We start from the raw sequence: 15906 nt of genomic DNA, 5'->3' as shown, positions 1-15906 counted from the left end.
ATCCAAGATAGATTTAGGCCTTGTAATTTCTTGCGCGGATATAACATAGATCTACCTATGGTAGAAGTTTTGCTTAAGTGGGAGATATCAAAAGTCAATTTGTGAGGTTAGAAGTTTTATTGAGATAGTTTATAGGAAATTTATTGAGTAAATTTTTAAGATAGTCGTTCACGGTTTAGGCTGCTCTCGTTTATCTCGTCGCTACTATAGGAATTGCTTTTGCTTTCTTTTCTTCTAGCTACTAAGATGTTTCAGTTCACTAAGTTGTCTTTTGCCTACCCATGAATTCAACGGTAGTTCAAAAGGTTAACCTATATCGAGGATCCCCGAACCTATGCTTATTTTCAACTCCCCAAAGCATTTCGTCGCTTACTTCTCTAGGTTGCTTACTATTTGACTAGATTGACTAGGAAAGACTTGCCTTTGTATGGGATAATAAATGTGAGAGTATGTTTCAAACTCTTAAGGAAAGATTGGATAATGTTACCGGATTTTAGTAAGTCTTATGTGGTATACCGTGATGCTTCTAAGATGAATTTGGAGGTAGTGTAGATGCAAGGAGGAAGGGTAATAACTTATGTTTCTAAGCAATTGAAAATTTATAGAGGAATTACCTTACCCATGACATTGAGTGAGCAATCGTGATATTTACACTAAGATTTGGAGACACTACCTATATGATTCTAAGTTGGAGGTATTTAGTGATCATTAGAACCTCAAATTTTGTTTGACCCGAAGGACTTTAATATGGGACAAAAGAGATAGTTGGAATTTTTGTGGACTAGGATTTCAATCTTAGTTGTTATTTGCATAAAGTCAATGTGATGGTTGATGCTTTGAGTAGGAACCCTCTACATTATTTTTTTTCTTATGATTAGAGAGATGGATCTTTTTGGCTGAAATTAAAGATTTAAGTTTGACTTATGAGATTACTCCGAGTAGTATGAAACTAGGTATAACTTGAGTAACGAGTGAATTGTTGAAGGAAATTGGAGACGTATAATTAATTGATTAATTTTGGTGATAAGATATGAGACTATAGGATAAGGTGATGAATAAGAGTTTGACTTGGGTGTAGATGGACTGGTGAAATTAGAGATCTGATATGTATACCTAGTGAACTTACGCTTAGGTGCTTAATCTTTAAAGATGATCACAGAAGTAAAACCAATATTGTGGCAGATGCCTTGATTATGATGACCTCTAGTATATCATTTATGATGATTTAAGGGTTAGATTTGATTGAAGAATTTAAAGACTTATGCTTGGTGTATGAGATTATCCTTAGAAGCATTGAATTGATTGTGTTAAAAGTGACTAGTGAATTAATGGATGAGATTAGAGAAGCCTAGGAGTCAGATCCTTTCTTAGAGAACCAAGTGGAGAAGATTGGTAGAAGTATAGATAACCATTTATGAGTAGAAATCGACATTATTTTGAGGTGCAAGAACAAACTTGGGTGCATAGTAACCTTGAATTAAGGAAGATGATTTTAGAGGAAGTACATAACAGTACTCTTAATATATATATTTAGGAGCTAATGAGATGTATCGGGACCTTAGGAGGATGTATCTGAATAGCGCAGCGGAAGTGAAGTGACCTAAGGTGAAGAAAGGAGTAGAGAAATTGTATACTTGTGTTTAGTATGCTAGAAGTCTTTAGGAATTTTGTAGCACTCAGACGTCCCATTGTGGAAGTGAGATGATGGGTGGATAGGCCTTAATTGTAGGTTTGTCTGAGATGCTTAAGAAGTTGATTCTATTTGTGTTTTAGTGGATAGGCTTGCCAAGTTTACTTGTTTTGCCCTTAGATATCTTTTGATAAAGTTGTATCTCATTAAGGTAGTGAGGTCGCATAATAATTAGAAAGTAAGAAGCGAGGAGTCTACCATTACAAAAATTTCGAGGACGAAATTTCATAAAGGAGGGCAGTATTGTAACAGCCCAATTTTCAATGGGCCGTAGGCCCAATTCGTTGCCCAGAACGGGCCGTTTCAAAAGTGAAACGGGCCGTTCTGGAATAAGTTAAAGGCCCAAAATTTGAGAATCAGAACGGGCCGTTCTGGAGGGAGAACGGGCCGTTCCGGTTTGGAGAACGGGCCGTTCCAGAGGGAGAACGTGCCGTTCTAGTTTGGAGAACGGGTCGTTCCGGTGGGAGAACGGGCCGTTCTGCTGGGATTGGGAACGGGCCGTTCTGGTTTTGGAACGGGCCGTTCCAGTTCAAAAATTTGCGTAGTTTGAAGGGCCCAGAACGGGCCGTCCCGATTTTGGAACGGGCCGTAGTGGTAGGTGGGCGAAAAATCCTATAAATAGGCCTCAAATCCTCTCATTTCTATACACCTCTCATTCTCACTCTCTCTTCTCTTCTGTTCTCTCTTTTGTTCCTCTTCTTCTCTCTGAAGACCAAGGGGAACTCAGAGGATGAGGTTCTGCTCCAGTCTTAGTTCTGATCCTTATTTAAGGAAAAAGAGGAGGTTCTGCCCGAGTTCCTATGTATCCAGGTACAGGGGAAAAAGAGATTATTTATATGTGGAGTTACATGAGGAAATTGGGTAGAAGAAGAACCCTTAGGATTATGAGCAATTTTATAATTAATCCTGCTTGAAAAATTATTGGCATTATTTGATTCTGTATGAATTTAGGAGTACGAATATATGATTTATTTGTAAAAATAATGCTCCGGGAGAGAGAACGAAATTATAGAAAAGTGCATGTAGGCTAGGTTTTGGAAAAGTTGAATTATTTCTGTTTGAGGAATGAATTATACCATTAGATTCGGTATGTGTTGAGGATTATAAATATGCTAATAATTTGTAAGAATGATGATCTGGGAGAGAGAACAAAATTGTAGAAAAGTGCCTGTGAGATAGGTTTTAATTAAGGGTTTTACTGTTTATGCTGAATTATATTAAATTGATAATTCCATTGTTTATAATATTAATTTATGAATGTTTTCATTGTATTGATTGATAAGAATGAATGATCTTGATGTGAATTACTTGAGGGGTGTGTAAACCCTTATTTTGTTGGGCTTATCTGTTGTGTATGTGAGGTGGAATTGTGTACGTGATGTGAATTTGAATTATGAGATGAGATGTTGTATGAATGTGATTATGATTGTGATTATGGTGCCTCACATCAGTGACTAGGGATGGCACGGCCCCTGGGTAAGTGGTGCTACAGGGAGGGCGTGACCCTAGCATGGTGTGGGATGAGTAAGACAGTTAACACACACCACTTATGTCGATTATGGCAGCCCTGGCATAGGGTTAATTGCAAGAGACTGTATGGATTGTAATTTGATTGTGGTTCCTCACACTAAAGGATCAAGGATGATACGAACCCTGGTAGTTGATGTTTCATGGACGAGCGTACTCCCGGATGATCAGGGATGATACGAACCCTGGGTAGGTGATGCTTCAGGGACGAGCGTACTCCTTAATGACTAGGGATGGCACGGCCCCTGGGTAAGTGATGCTACAGGGAGGGCGTGACCCTGGTTTGGTGTGGGAGGCAATTAACCTGTATCACTTGTGTCAGTTGTGGCGAGGTCTTGGCATAGTGTTAATTGTAAGATTGACATGAATTATGAATATGGAAATGATGTTGTAAATTGTATAATTGGTGTGGATTATGATGGATTGAGATATGTTAAATGTGAATTGAGATGTGAAGATGATGAATGATTGATATATATATATATATATATATATATATATATATATATATATATATTATTAAATAATGAATTATGATGAGATTATATTGTGATGTGTTGGTATGTACTTTGCATATAGATATTTTCTTTTCTCACCATATAAACTGTGGATATTTTAGGTGAAGAAGATCCGGCTACGAGTGGCATCTAGAATGCCAACAGTTAAATTATGGGAATGCTCTAATAATGTGAGATCGGGGCAGAGGATTTCTAGGACATAATATTTATATGGATTTGGTATTGTAATAAATGTGTTTAAAATTGTAAACTCTTAAATTTTACCTTTCAAGTTTTATTTTTCAGTCATGTTCTTATATTGAAGAAAGAACAATTTCGAAGTTTTCTGTGAACCCTTTTACTAACCCTTTGAAAGTTTATTCTTCTTAATTAAATTATATTATATATATGTGTTGGGGTAGTAAGGGTGTCACATAATATATTCTAAAAAGTTTCTTTATAATCTATCCTTGTGAAAATTATTATCGTAAAATTATCAGTATACCACCTAAAATCTCCTAAGGCAAGGCATCTTGAGTTATGAAGTTAAAGATTTTTGCATCGGAATTATTAGAATTTCCCAAAATTTTTTAAATTATTTCTATTATTAAATTTTCCACCACTATGGGTATTTGTTGACCATTTTCTATTTTTTTTAAAGTTGTTATAAGGTAATTTTACTATAGGGTTAAATAATTATCCCACCATCCTTTTAAGGATTCAATAAAATTGGTTATTAGTAATTTAATAGTTTGTTCTTCTAAATTTTTTATTTTGTAACATTTGGCAGCCATAACTATTTCATTAGTGTTTCCAAGAAGTAAATGATCGGTCATATCATCAATTTTCATTCTATAATTCCATTAGCATTAACAATAGATGGAATTTCTAAATTTCATTACTTGAATTGAATATTAGGTAAGACATATCTTTTAAAAGAATATCTAGATATTGGTGCATTTACAAGAAGTTCTGATTATTTTTCACATAAATTTAATATTTTCTCTTGAGTGTCAAAATCTTCAAGGTGTTCCTTCTAATTCTACTAGGTGTATATACTTTTTTATATAGTATTTGCCTTACTTAGTTTTTATTGGTTTAATATTTTAGAAATTTCATCTGATACTATCATATTTATTAATCAATTTGAATTCTTTTCATTCCTCATCTATAAATTTTATGAATCTGATAAAAGATCTATTTAAATCTAATTTAGGAGTTCTTTTCTCTTTAATCTTGAATAAAATATTTAATTAGCTACTTGAGGAAACAATTGATAATAATAATAATAGTGGTCATTGTAGTATTAAAAATAATAATAATAATAATAATAATAATAACTACAATAATAATAATACTAACATCAATAACAATAACAATAATAATAATAGTAATAATAAGAGTAACAATAATAATAATAACAACAATAACAATATTATTATTGTTATTGTTGTTATTATTAATATTGTTTGTAACACCCTATTTTTCTATTTCAATATTATTTTTTTAAGGGTATTTTGGTAATTTTATAAAGGTGATAGGGGTGATTTAGTAGCTTGGAACGGGCTGTTCCGGAATTGGAACGGGCCGTTCCAAACTACCAAAAAGCATGTGATTTAGTAGCTCGGAACGGGCCGTTCCAGAATTGGAACGGGCCGTTCCAAACTACCAAGTTGTGTGTGAGTTAATATCCCAGAACGGGCCGTTCTCAAGATGGAACGGGCCGTTCTCATAGGGTTTCCCATAGTGTGACACCCTCTACCCCAACATACATATACAATAATTATAAACAAATAAAAATTTTCATCAACAAAAATCAAATTTCCAACCACGTAAGGGTAAAGAGTTCACATTCATAAACTTAATCCAAATAACATGCCAGTAAAATTACAAAGAAATAAAACTGAATTTTCCAAAATAATTTAATAAGAACATTTTAAACTAATCCTATCTATGTCCCGATGTCACATGTCCTATCAGAGCAAAACCCAACATAGAAGCCTAAGCTTCATCACCAACATCCTCAGCCTCACGCTGATGATCACCTGTATAACAGTCAAAACAGAACAACACGAGAAAAGAGAGTGAGAAACATCTCACTCTGGCTCACAGTGTAGAAATATACGCCGAATAGCCAAACACAAACAAAATAAGTATAACATAGATAAATTAATAATAACATCACACTCATCCAAGACATAAACCATCACTTTATCATATAACATTAAGAATGCATATGCATGGACACGGACTACATATTATCATGCATGTGGCGCCAGTAAAACATCACATGGCATATTGCCGCTAGCAATACACGAAGAGTAGTCTAGGAGTACATGCCGGGTCACACCCTCTACGAACTCTCACTAGAAGGATATACTCCCAGAGTCTCGTTGGGATAGCTAAGCCGCGCAAGATACATCCCATGCACACAATGGGCGAGACTGGGACTTCCAAACCGAGCTATCCCCAAGGACTAATCCCCAAAGCTTTTACACTAGGGGGCCTTCTCTGGCGGTGTATTCCATATCGTACCCTTAAAACACTTATGCAAATGATGCATGTCATTCAAGACTCTATGCATTCTCATATCCCATTATCATTTCTCATTCCCATATCACATTATCATGTCTCATTATCACTTTTCACATCATCTCATCATATTCACATAGTCATCACTTTTCACATCATCTCATCATATTCACATAATCATCATTTTTCACATTATCTCATCATATTCACATAGTGTCTACAGAGCACTCAAAATCATATCAAAATTGATCTATTTTCAAAAATAAACACATATTTATACATCTCATTCAACAAGGAATACATCAGAACAATCAGAAAGCAAAACAGAAAATATTCATATTTTGCCTGTTTCTCATAGGGTTCCCACAGGAACCCACAGAGCACTCTAATTCATATCAAAACTTGTTTATTTTCAAGATTATATACATATTTACACTCAACAAATATCAAGAAACACAACAGAAAACTCAGAAGGTAAAACAGAAAACATTTAAAATTTGCCTCTTACAATTATCAATGCATTCCCTTAGGGTTTCCCATAGGAACCAATAGAAATCTTAATTCATACGATTAATTACATATAAGAAAATAATAGGCAAAACAGATACAATTAGGAAAAACCCCTCATACATAAGCATACAAAAAATGCAACAAACACAGGATTGGGGGCCAATCCCACTACCCAGCATACAATCCCACACCCAGAGCGAGGTTTCTCACTCCCCCCTTACCTCAATAAGCAGGAGTCGAATCTTGTTGGTCGCCCCCTCTAGGTTCCCCTTCGTCTTCAGAGAGAAAGGAGGAAGAAGATTAGAAAATGAAAAAATGAGTTTTAGAGAGTGCAAAACGCTTTATTTATAGGCATCAGGTCGCGGCCAGAACGGCTCGTTCCGAATCCGGAACGGCCCGTTCTGGGCACACGGAATAGGTACAAAAGCCTCTCCCAGAACGACCCGTTCCAAAACCAGAACGGCCCATTCTGGGGTTTCTGGAACGGCCCGTTTCAATGTGGAACGGCCCGTTCTGAGTCAAACTTTGTTCTTTTAAAATCACATCCGGAATGGCCCGTTCCTAAAGTGGAACGGCCCGTTCTGGGTTAAAATTTTACCCACGAATGCTTGATTTGGAACGGCCCGTTCCAGAGCTATGAAAATCCAAATTACTGATTAATAAATAAATAAATAAATAACATATATATATATCAAAATAAAATATCAATACAATTTAAAACATGATTTTCTTCAAATAATAATTATAACAAAAATATCATAATTAATAATATTATACAAAATAATTTTCATAAATGATTATTATTAAAAACCTTTAAAAATTCAATCAAACTCATTTAATTAATCAAAATAATTATAAGGAAATAATCTTCATAAATACAAAAATAAATAATAATAATTTGTAGTATTAGTAGAAAAATTTGGGATGTTACACATAGGAACCCATAGAGATCTCAAGTCATACAATTAATTGCATATAAGAAAAATAATAAGCAAAACAGATACAATTGGGAGAAACCCCTCATACATGAGCATACATAAAAATACAGCAAACACAGGATTGGGGGCCAATCCCACTACCCAGCATACAATCCCACACCTAGAGCGAGGTTTCTCACTCCCCCCTTACCTGGATGAGCAGAAGACAAAGGTGTGATCTAAGGTCGTTACTGAGTACTCTTCCTTAGAGCTCTTTGTTTCTCCTTTTTTTTTCCTAACCCTTCAGAATGCAAATGAGGTAGATATGGTTAACGCTACCTGACTCCTTAAAATTAATCCATTGGGCTAGGTCAACCCAACCCATTTTCCTTCTCTTCTAACCCACTTCTCTTTTTCCTCAAAATTATTAAATAAAATAAATACATGTATATTATAAAATATTTTTCCTCTATAATAATAATATATTTCTGACCCAAAATATAATAATATAATTTCAATAACAAAATATCATATAAAATCAATCTTCTCTTAAAACATATAAATATTTATTTAAATATGCTAATAAAAAATACTTATTTAATACATACAAAATAATTGTCCAAAACAATAATTATTTAAAACGTACAAAATAATATTCTTCTATAATTATTAAAATAATTATGACCAAATACCATATAATAATAATAATTATTATTATTATAATAATAATAATAACTTTATTGAAAACTGGGGTGTTACACCCTTGACTGATCTCTGGTAAGAACAATAATTATAGAAAAATTATGAAATTATTTATTATTTTAATTATGATAGATATAAAAAGATTTTAATTACCTTTACGTATTTTGATTATATATTATAGTTTTGATTGATTGACTAGTTTTTGAATAAGGAAATCATAGATTTATAATTCATTATTTGGAAGTAATATATTCTAAAAAGTTTCTTTATAATCTATCCTTGTGAAAATTATTATCGTAAAATTATCAGTATACCACCTAAAATCTCCTAAGGTAAGGCATCTTGAGTTATGAAGTTAAAGATTTTTGCATTGGAACTATTAGAATTTCCCAAAATATTTTGAATTATTTCTATTATTAAATTTTCCACCACTATAGGTATTTGTTGACCATTTTCTATTTTTGTTAAAGTTGTTATAAGGTAATTTTACTATAGGGTTAAATAATTATCCCACCATCCTTTTAAGGATTCAATAAAATTGGTTATTAGTAATTTAATAGTTTGTTCTTCTAAATTTTTGATTTTGTAAGCTTAGGCAGCCATAACTATTTCATTAGTGTTTCCAAGTAAATGATCGGTCATATCATCAATTTTCATTCTATAATTCCATTAGCATTAACAATAGATGGAATTTCTAAATTTCATTACTTGAATTGAATATTAGGTCAGACATATCTTTTAAAAGAATATCCAGATATTGGTGCATTTACAAGAAGTTCTGATTATTTTTCACATAAATTTAATATTTTATCTTGAGTGTCAAAATCTTCAAGGTGTTCCTTCTAATTCTACTAGGTGTATATCCTTTTTTATGTAGTATTTGACTTACTTATTTTTTATTAGTTTAATATTTTAGAAATTTCATCTGATACTGTCATATTTAGTAATCAATTTGAATTCTTTTCATTCCTCATCAATAAATTTTATGAATCTGATCAAAAAGAACAATAATTAAAGAAAAATTATGAAATTATTTATTATTTTAATTATGATAGATATAAAAAGATTTTAATTGCTTTTACGTATTTTGATTATATATTATAGTAATAGTAATAATAAGAGTAACAATAATAATAATAACAACAATAACAATATTATTATTGTTATTGTTGTTATTATTAATATTGTTAGTATTGTTATTATTATTATTGTTGTTGTTGTTGTTATTATTGTTATTGTTATTGTTGTTGTTATTATTATTTTTATTTAGGTTTTCTTTGATTCTTTTTTATATTAGGATGTTATTTGCTTTAAAAGGCTTCCTTTTGCTAAAGGTTTTAAAAGAAGATTTTTACTAGATTCTTGGAATTGGTCTTCATTTTTCAATATTTCTTGTGTTAATGTGAGAAGGAGAAATGGATTTTTCATAGCCATATTGATGACAAAAATTGTATCATTCTGAATTTTTTTAAAATATTAAAATAATATTTTAATTAAATAATTATATTTTTTAATTATATGAAAGATTTTCTTGAAATGATTATGATTGTTTTGTTAATTGTATTATCCATGTCGCGGAACCGAGCTTGAGCTCGACACTGAAGCGCAAAATGACACCGGATGAGCGCTACAAGACATTGGCCAAAACAAAGGCCCACTATCTGAACGGATCAAAATCGACCTTAGGCCCAAGGCCCAGAAAAACCCTAATTCCCACTATGGTACATGCACTACATATACGTGATCCACACACCCACAAATACTAACTTAAGCATCGGAGTCTCTTTTGCAGGTACCGCTCCCACTTCGAAACAGCCGACGTACCCAGCGAAGGAGGCTCATCAATCTTCTCCAGCAGATCGTCCCCCTTGACCAATCTCTGGTAAGAACATTAATTAAAGAAATATTATGAAATTATTTAGGATTCAATAAAATTGGTTATTAGTAATTTAATAGTTTGTTCTTCTAAATTTTTTATTTTGTAAGCTGAGGGAGCCAAAACTATTTCATTAGCATTAAAAATAGATGGAATATCTAAATTTCATTACTTGAATTGAATATTAGGTAAGACATATCTTTTAAATGAATATCCAGATAATGGTGCATTTACAAGAAGTTCTGATTATTTTTCACATAAATTTAATATTTTATCTTGAGTGTCAAAATCATCAAGGTGTTCCTTCTAATTCTACTAGGTGTATATACTTTTTTTATATACTATTTGCCTTACTTATTTTTTATTGGTTTAATATTTTAGAAATTTCATCTGATACTGTCATATTTATTAAACAATTTGAATTCTTTACATTCCTCATCAATAAATTTTATGATACTGATCAAAGATCTATTTAAATCTAATTTAGGGGTTCTTTTATCTTTAATCTTGAATAAACTATTTAATTAGCTACTTGTGGAAACAATTCATAAGAATTATAATAGTGGTCGTTGTAGTATTAAAAATAATAATAATAATAATAATAACAATAATATCTACAATAATAATAATACTAACAATAATAACAATAACAATAAAAATAATAGTAATAATAAGAGTAACAATAATAATAATAACAACTATAAAAATATTATTATTGTTATTGTTGTTATTATTAATATTGTTAGTATTGTTATTATTATTATTATTGTTGTTGTTGTTATTATTGTTATTGTTATTGTTATTGTTGTTGTTGTTGTTATTATTGTTTTTATTTAGATTTTGTTTGATTCTTTTTTATATTAGTATGTTATTTTCTTTAAAAGGCTTCCGTTTGCTAAAGGTTTTAAAAGAAGATTTTTAGCAGTTTCTTGGAAGTGATCTTCATTTTTCAATATTTCTTGTGTTAATGTGAGAATGAGAAATTGATTTTTCATAGCCATATTGATGACAAAAATTGTATCATTCTGAATTTTTTTAAAATATTAAAATAATATTTTAATTAAATAATTATATTTTGTAATTATATGAAAGATTTTCTTGAAATGATTATGATTGTTTTGTTAATTGTATTATCCATGTCGCGGAACCGAGCTTGAGCTCGACACTGAAGCGCAAAATGACACCGGATGAGCGCTACAAGACATTGGCCCAAACAAAGGCCCACTATCTGAACGGATCAAAATCGACCTTAGGCCCAAGGCCCAGAAAAACCCTAATTCCCACTATGGTACATGCACTACATATACGTGATCCACACACCCACAAATACTAACTTAAGCATCGGAGTCTCTTTTGCAGGTACCGCCCCCACTTCGAAACAGCCGACGTACCCAGCGAAGGAGGCTCATCAATCTTCTCCAGCAGATCGTCCCCCTTGACCAATCTCTGGTAAGAACATTAATTAAAGAAATATTATGAAATTATTTATTATTTTAATTATGATAGATATAAAAGGATTTTAATTGCTTTTACGTATTTTGATTATATATTATAGTTTTGACTGATTGACTAGTTTTTGGATAAGGAAATCATAGATTTATAATTCATTATTTGGAGGTAATATATTCTAAAAAGTTTCTTTATAATCTATCCTTGTGAAAATTATTATCGTAAAATTATCAGTATACCACCTAAAATCTCCTAAGGTAAGGCATCTTGAGTTATGAAGTTAAAGATTTTTGCATCGGAACTATTAGAATTTTCCAAAATTTTTTGACTTATTTCTATTATTAAATTTTCCACCACTATAGGTATTTGTTGACCATTTTCTATTTTTGTTAAAGTTGTTATATGGTAATTTTATTATAGGGTTAAATAATTATCCCACCATCCTTTTTAGAATTCAATAAAATTGGTTATTAGTAATTTAATAGTTTGTTCTTCTAAATTTTTTATTTTGTAAGCTGAGGGAGCCAAAACTATTTCATTAGCATTAAAAATAGATGAAATATCTAAATTTCATTACTTGAATTGAATATTAGGTAAGACATATCTTTTAAATGAATATCCAGATAATGGTGCATTTACAAGAAGTTCTGATTATTTTTCACATAAATTTAATATTTTATCTTGAGTGTCAAAATCATCAAGGTGTTCCTTCTAATTCTACTAGGTGTATATACTTTTTTATATAGTATTTGCCTTACTTATTTTTTATTGGTTTAATATTTTAGAAATTTCATCTGATACTGTCATATTTATTAAACAAGTTGAATTCTTTACATTCCTCATCAATAAATTTTATGAATTTGATCAAAGATCTATTTAAATCTAATTTAGGGGTTCTTTTATCTTTAATCTTGAATAAACTATTTAATTAGCTACTTGTGGAAACAATTCATAAGAATTCTAATAGTGGTCGCTGTAGTATTAAAAATAATAATAATAATAATAATATCTACAATAATAATAATACTAACAACAATAACAATAATAATAAAAATAATAGTAATAATAAGAGTAACAATAATAATAATAACAACTATAAAAATATTATTATTGTTATTGTTGTTATTATTAATATTGTTAGTATTGTTATTATTATTATTATTGTTGTTGTTGTTATTATTGTTATTGTTATTGTTATTGTTGTTGTTGTTGTTATTATTGTTTTTATTTAGATTTTGTTTGATTCTTTTTTATATTAGGATGTTATTTTCTTTAAAAGGCTTCCTTTTGCTAAACGTTTTAAAAGAAGATTTTTAGCAGTTTCTTGGAAGTGATCTTCATTTTTCAATATTTCTTGTGTTAATGTGAGAATGAGAAATTGATTTTTCATAGCCATATTGATGACAAAAATTGTATCATTCTGAATTTTTTTAAAATATTAAAATAATATTTTAATTAAATAATTATATTTTGTAACTATATGAAAGATTTTCTTGAAATGATTATGATTGTTTTGTTAATTGTATTATCCATGTCGCGGAACCGAGCTTGAGCTCGACACTGAAGCGCAAAATGACACCGGATGAGTGCTACAAGACACTTATAAACAATACACATACATCATCAATATCACATATATATTCATTTATCATGCAATGATGTCATGATCTTGACTTATAAATGCATGCATGTGGCGCCATAAGGAAGTTTCACATATCATCACTGGTGACCCTAAGGTACACCTGGTTACATCACTGGTGACCCGAAGGAACACCTGGTTAGCAAGTTACATCGCTGGTGACCCAAAGGTACACCTCGTTAGCAAGTTACATCACTGGTGACCCCAAGGTACACCTCGTTAGCAAGTTACATCACTGGTGTGCGGCCTCAGCGGCACACCTGAAATAATATATGCATATGATGCATGTCATACATTCATTATTCCATTAACTCAACATTTGACTTATTACAGAATTTCATTTAGTACATCATGTCCTCATTTGTCATAGTCTCATAATAATAGTTTGTCTCAATAGTCCATTCTTAGGTCTCATAGTCCATTCTTAGGTCTCATGTCATTTGTCCATATTTCCATGGTCATGTCATAAATACTCCTCATAAGGTCTGCATAGGTATTCACAGAGATCCAGAGAGCATTCTTATTCATATTAAAACTCATTTATTATTAACATTAATTTCATATTCATTTATTCAACAAAGAACAAAGTAGAATAAATAGAAAATCGGACAGAACAACGGCATCTTCAACAAAGAACAAAGTAAAGTAAATAGAAAATCAAACAGAACAACGGCAAGGGATTGGGATTACATAATCATTTATTATTTCCAACAAGGAATAAAGTAGAGCAAACAGAAAATAAGACAGCACAACGGCAAGGGATTGGGGGCCAATCCGACAAACAAACTATCCAACAATTATCCCCACACCCCCGAGCGAGGTTTCTCACTCCCCCCTTACCTGGATAAGCGGAGTTGAAACTTGGGCAGGGCCTCCTCCTCTGGATTCTCTCTTTCTTCCCTCTCTTTCTTTCTTTCTTTCTTTCTCTCTCTCTCTCTCTCTCCTCTTTCTCTCTCTAAGATTTCACCTTCTCACTCAGTATAAAATTTTCACCCCCCCTTGGCCCTATTTATAGGCAACCTGACGCACCCGGAACGGCCCGTACTAATTTCGGAACGGCCCGTTCCGGATCTTTCAAACATGGGCAAATTTTTCAACTGGAACGGCCCGTTCCAAAATCGGAACGCCCGTTCCCAAAAAGCAGAACGGCCCGTTCTGAAACCAGAACGGCCCGTTCTCAATCTTAGTAGAACGACCCGTACTGCTTCCAAAACGGCCCGTTCTCCATACCAGAACGGCCCGTTCCAGGCCCGTTCTGGGTCTTTAAAAACAAGCATATTCTTTCTTTTGGAACGGCCCGTTCTGCATTTGGAACGGCCCGTTTCGACACCCAGAAATACCCTTGTTCCTTTATTAAAATTACGAAAATGCCATCAACAATTACGAAAATGCCATCTTTTTAAAAAAAAACTGGGTGTTACAATTCTCCCCTCCTTTTAGAAATTTCGTCCCCGAAATTTTTGTATTGGAAGACTCTTCGCTTCTTAACTTCTAATTCTTATATAACTTCACTATCTTATCGATATACAACTCTATCAATTTCATCCAAGGATTTCTAAGGATAAGACAAGAAAATCTGGTAAGCCTATCCACTAAAACACAATTATAATCAATCTCTTAAACGTCTCAGACAAACCTACAATTAAAGTCTATCCATTCACCATCTCACTTCCAAAATGAGAAGTCTAAATGCTACAAAATTTCTAAAGACTTCTTGCATACTAAACACGAGTATATGATTTTTTTTCTCTTCACCTTAGGTCACTACACTTTCGCTGCGCTACTCTGATACGTCTTAGTAGCTCCTAAATAAAAGAGTATTCTTATGTCCTTTCTCTAAAATCATCTTTCTTAATTCAAGATTACTAAGCAGCTATACTGGAGTTCTAGACCTCCGTTTTACCTGATTCCAATTCCATTAGAAAGATAACATCCAAGGCTACCACTTTCCTGAAGACTAACAAAAATTCTAATTTTGTCAGTATAGAACTTGTACTGTCACAACAAAACATCTCCTACACCAGACAACAATAGTGTATCAACATCTAAAACCAAAAAAATACCTCAATCCTTCCAAACTTACTTCTTTCCACCTGAAATTCATATCAAAGTTTCCCACTACAAATCTAAACCAGATAACTCACATATTCAGGCTTAGAAAATAAATTCACATGCAATCATCAAACTCTAGAAATTATCAACACTTTAATCTCTCCTTAAGAATACCAAAATTCCAATTCTCAACATACATCATCCTTGGATTCAATTGCTACAACTATAGCTTTCAAAAATTTTACCAATCGTAAATTCTTAATACACTTAAAATAAATCAATGTCTTACCCAAATCTAAGGCCTCAATAGTTCCTACAATATTAGTATAATATCTCGTCTACTACTCGCACATATGCTTGCAACACAAGTGATATTACTCAACCACTACTTCTTACGTAAGCAAGAAGTATCAAACAAATAAGAAATCATAAGAATGAAGAAGAGCGGTCATAATGGTATTAGCTAACACTATCATGACTATCATTCCTCTAATTACAAAATAACTTAACAATAT

Source organism: Cajanus cajan, chromosome 1, assembly GCF_000230855.2.
Source record: "Cajanus cajan strain Asha chromosome 1, NIPB_CcT2T_4, whole genome shotgun sequence".
NCBI lineage: Eukaryota > Viridiplantae > Streptophyta > Magnoliopsida > Fabales > Fabaceae > Cajanus > Cajanus cajan.
This window is presented reverse-complemented; position numbering follows the sequence as displayed.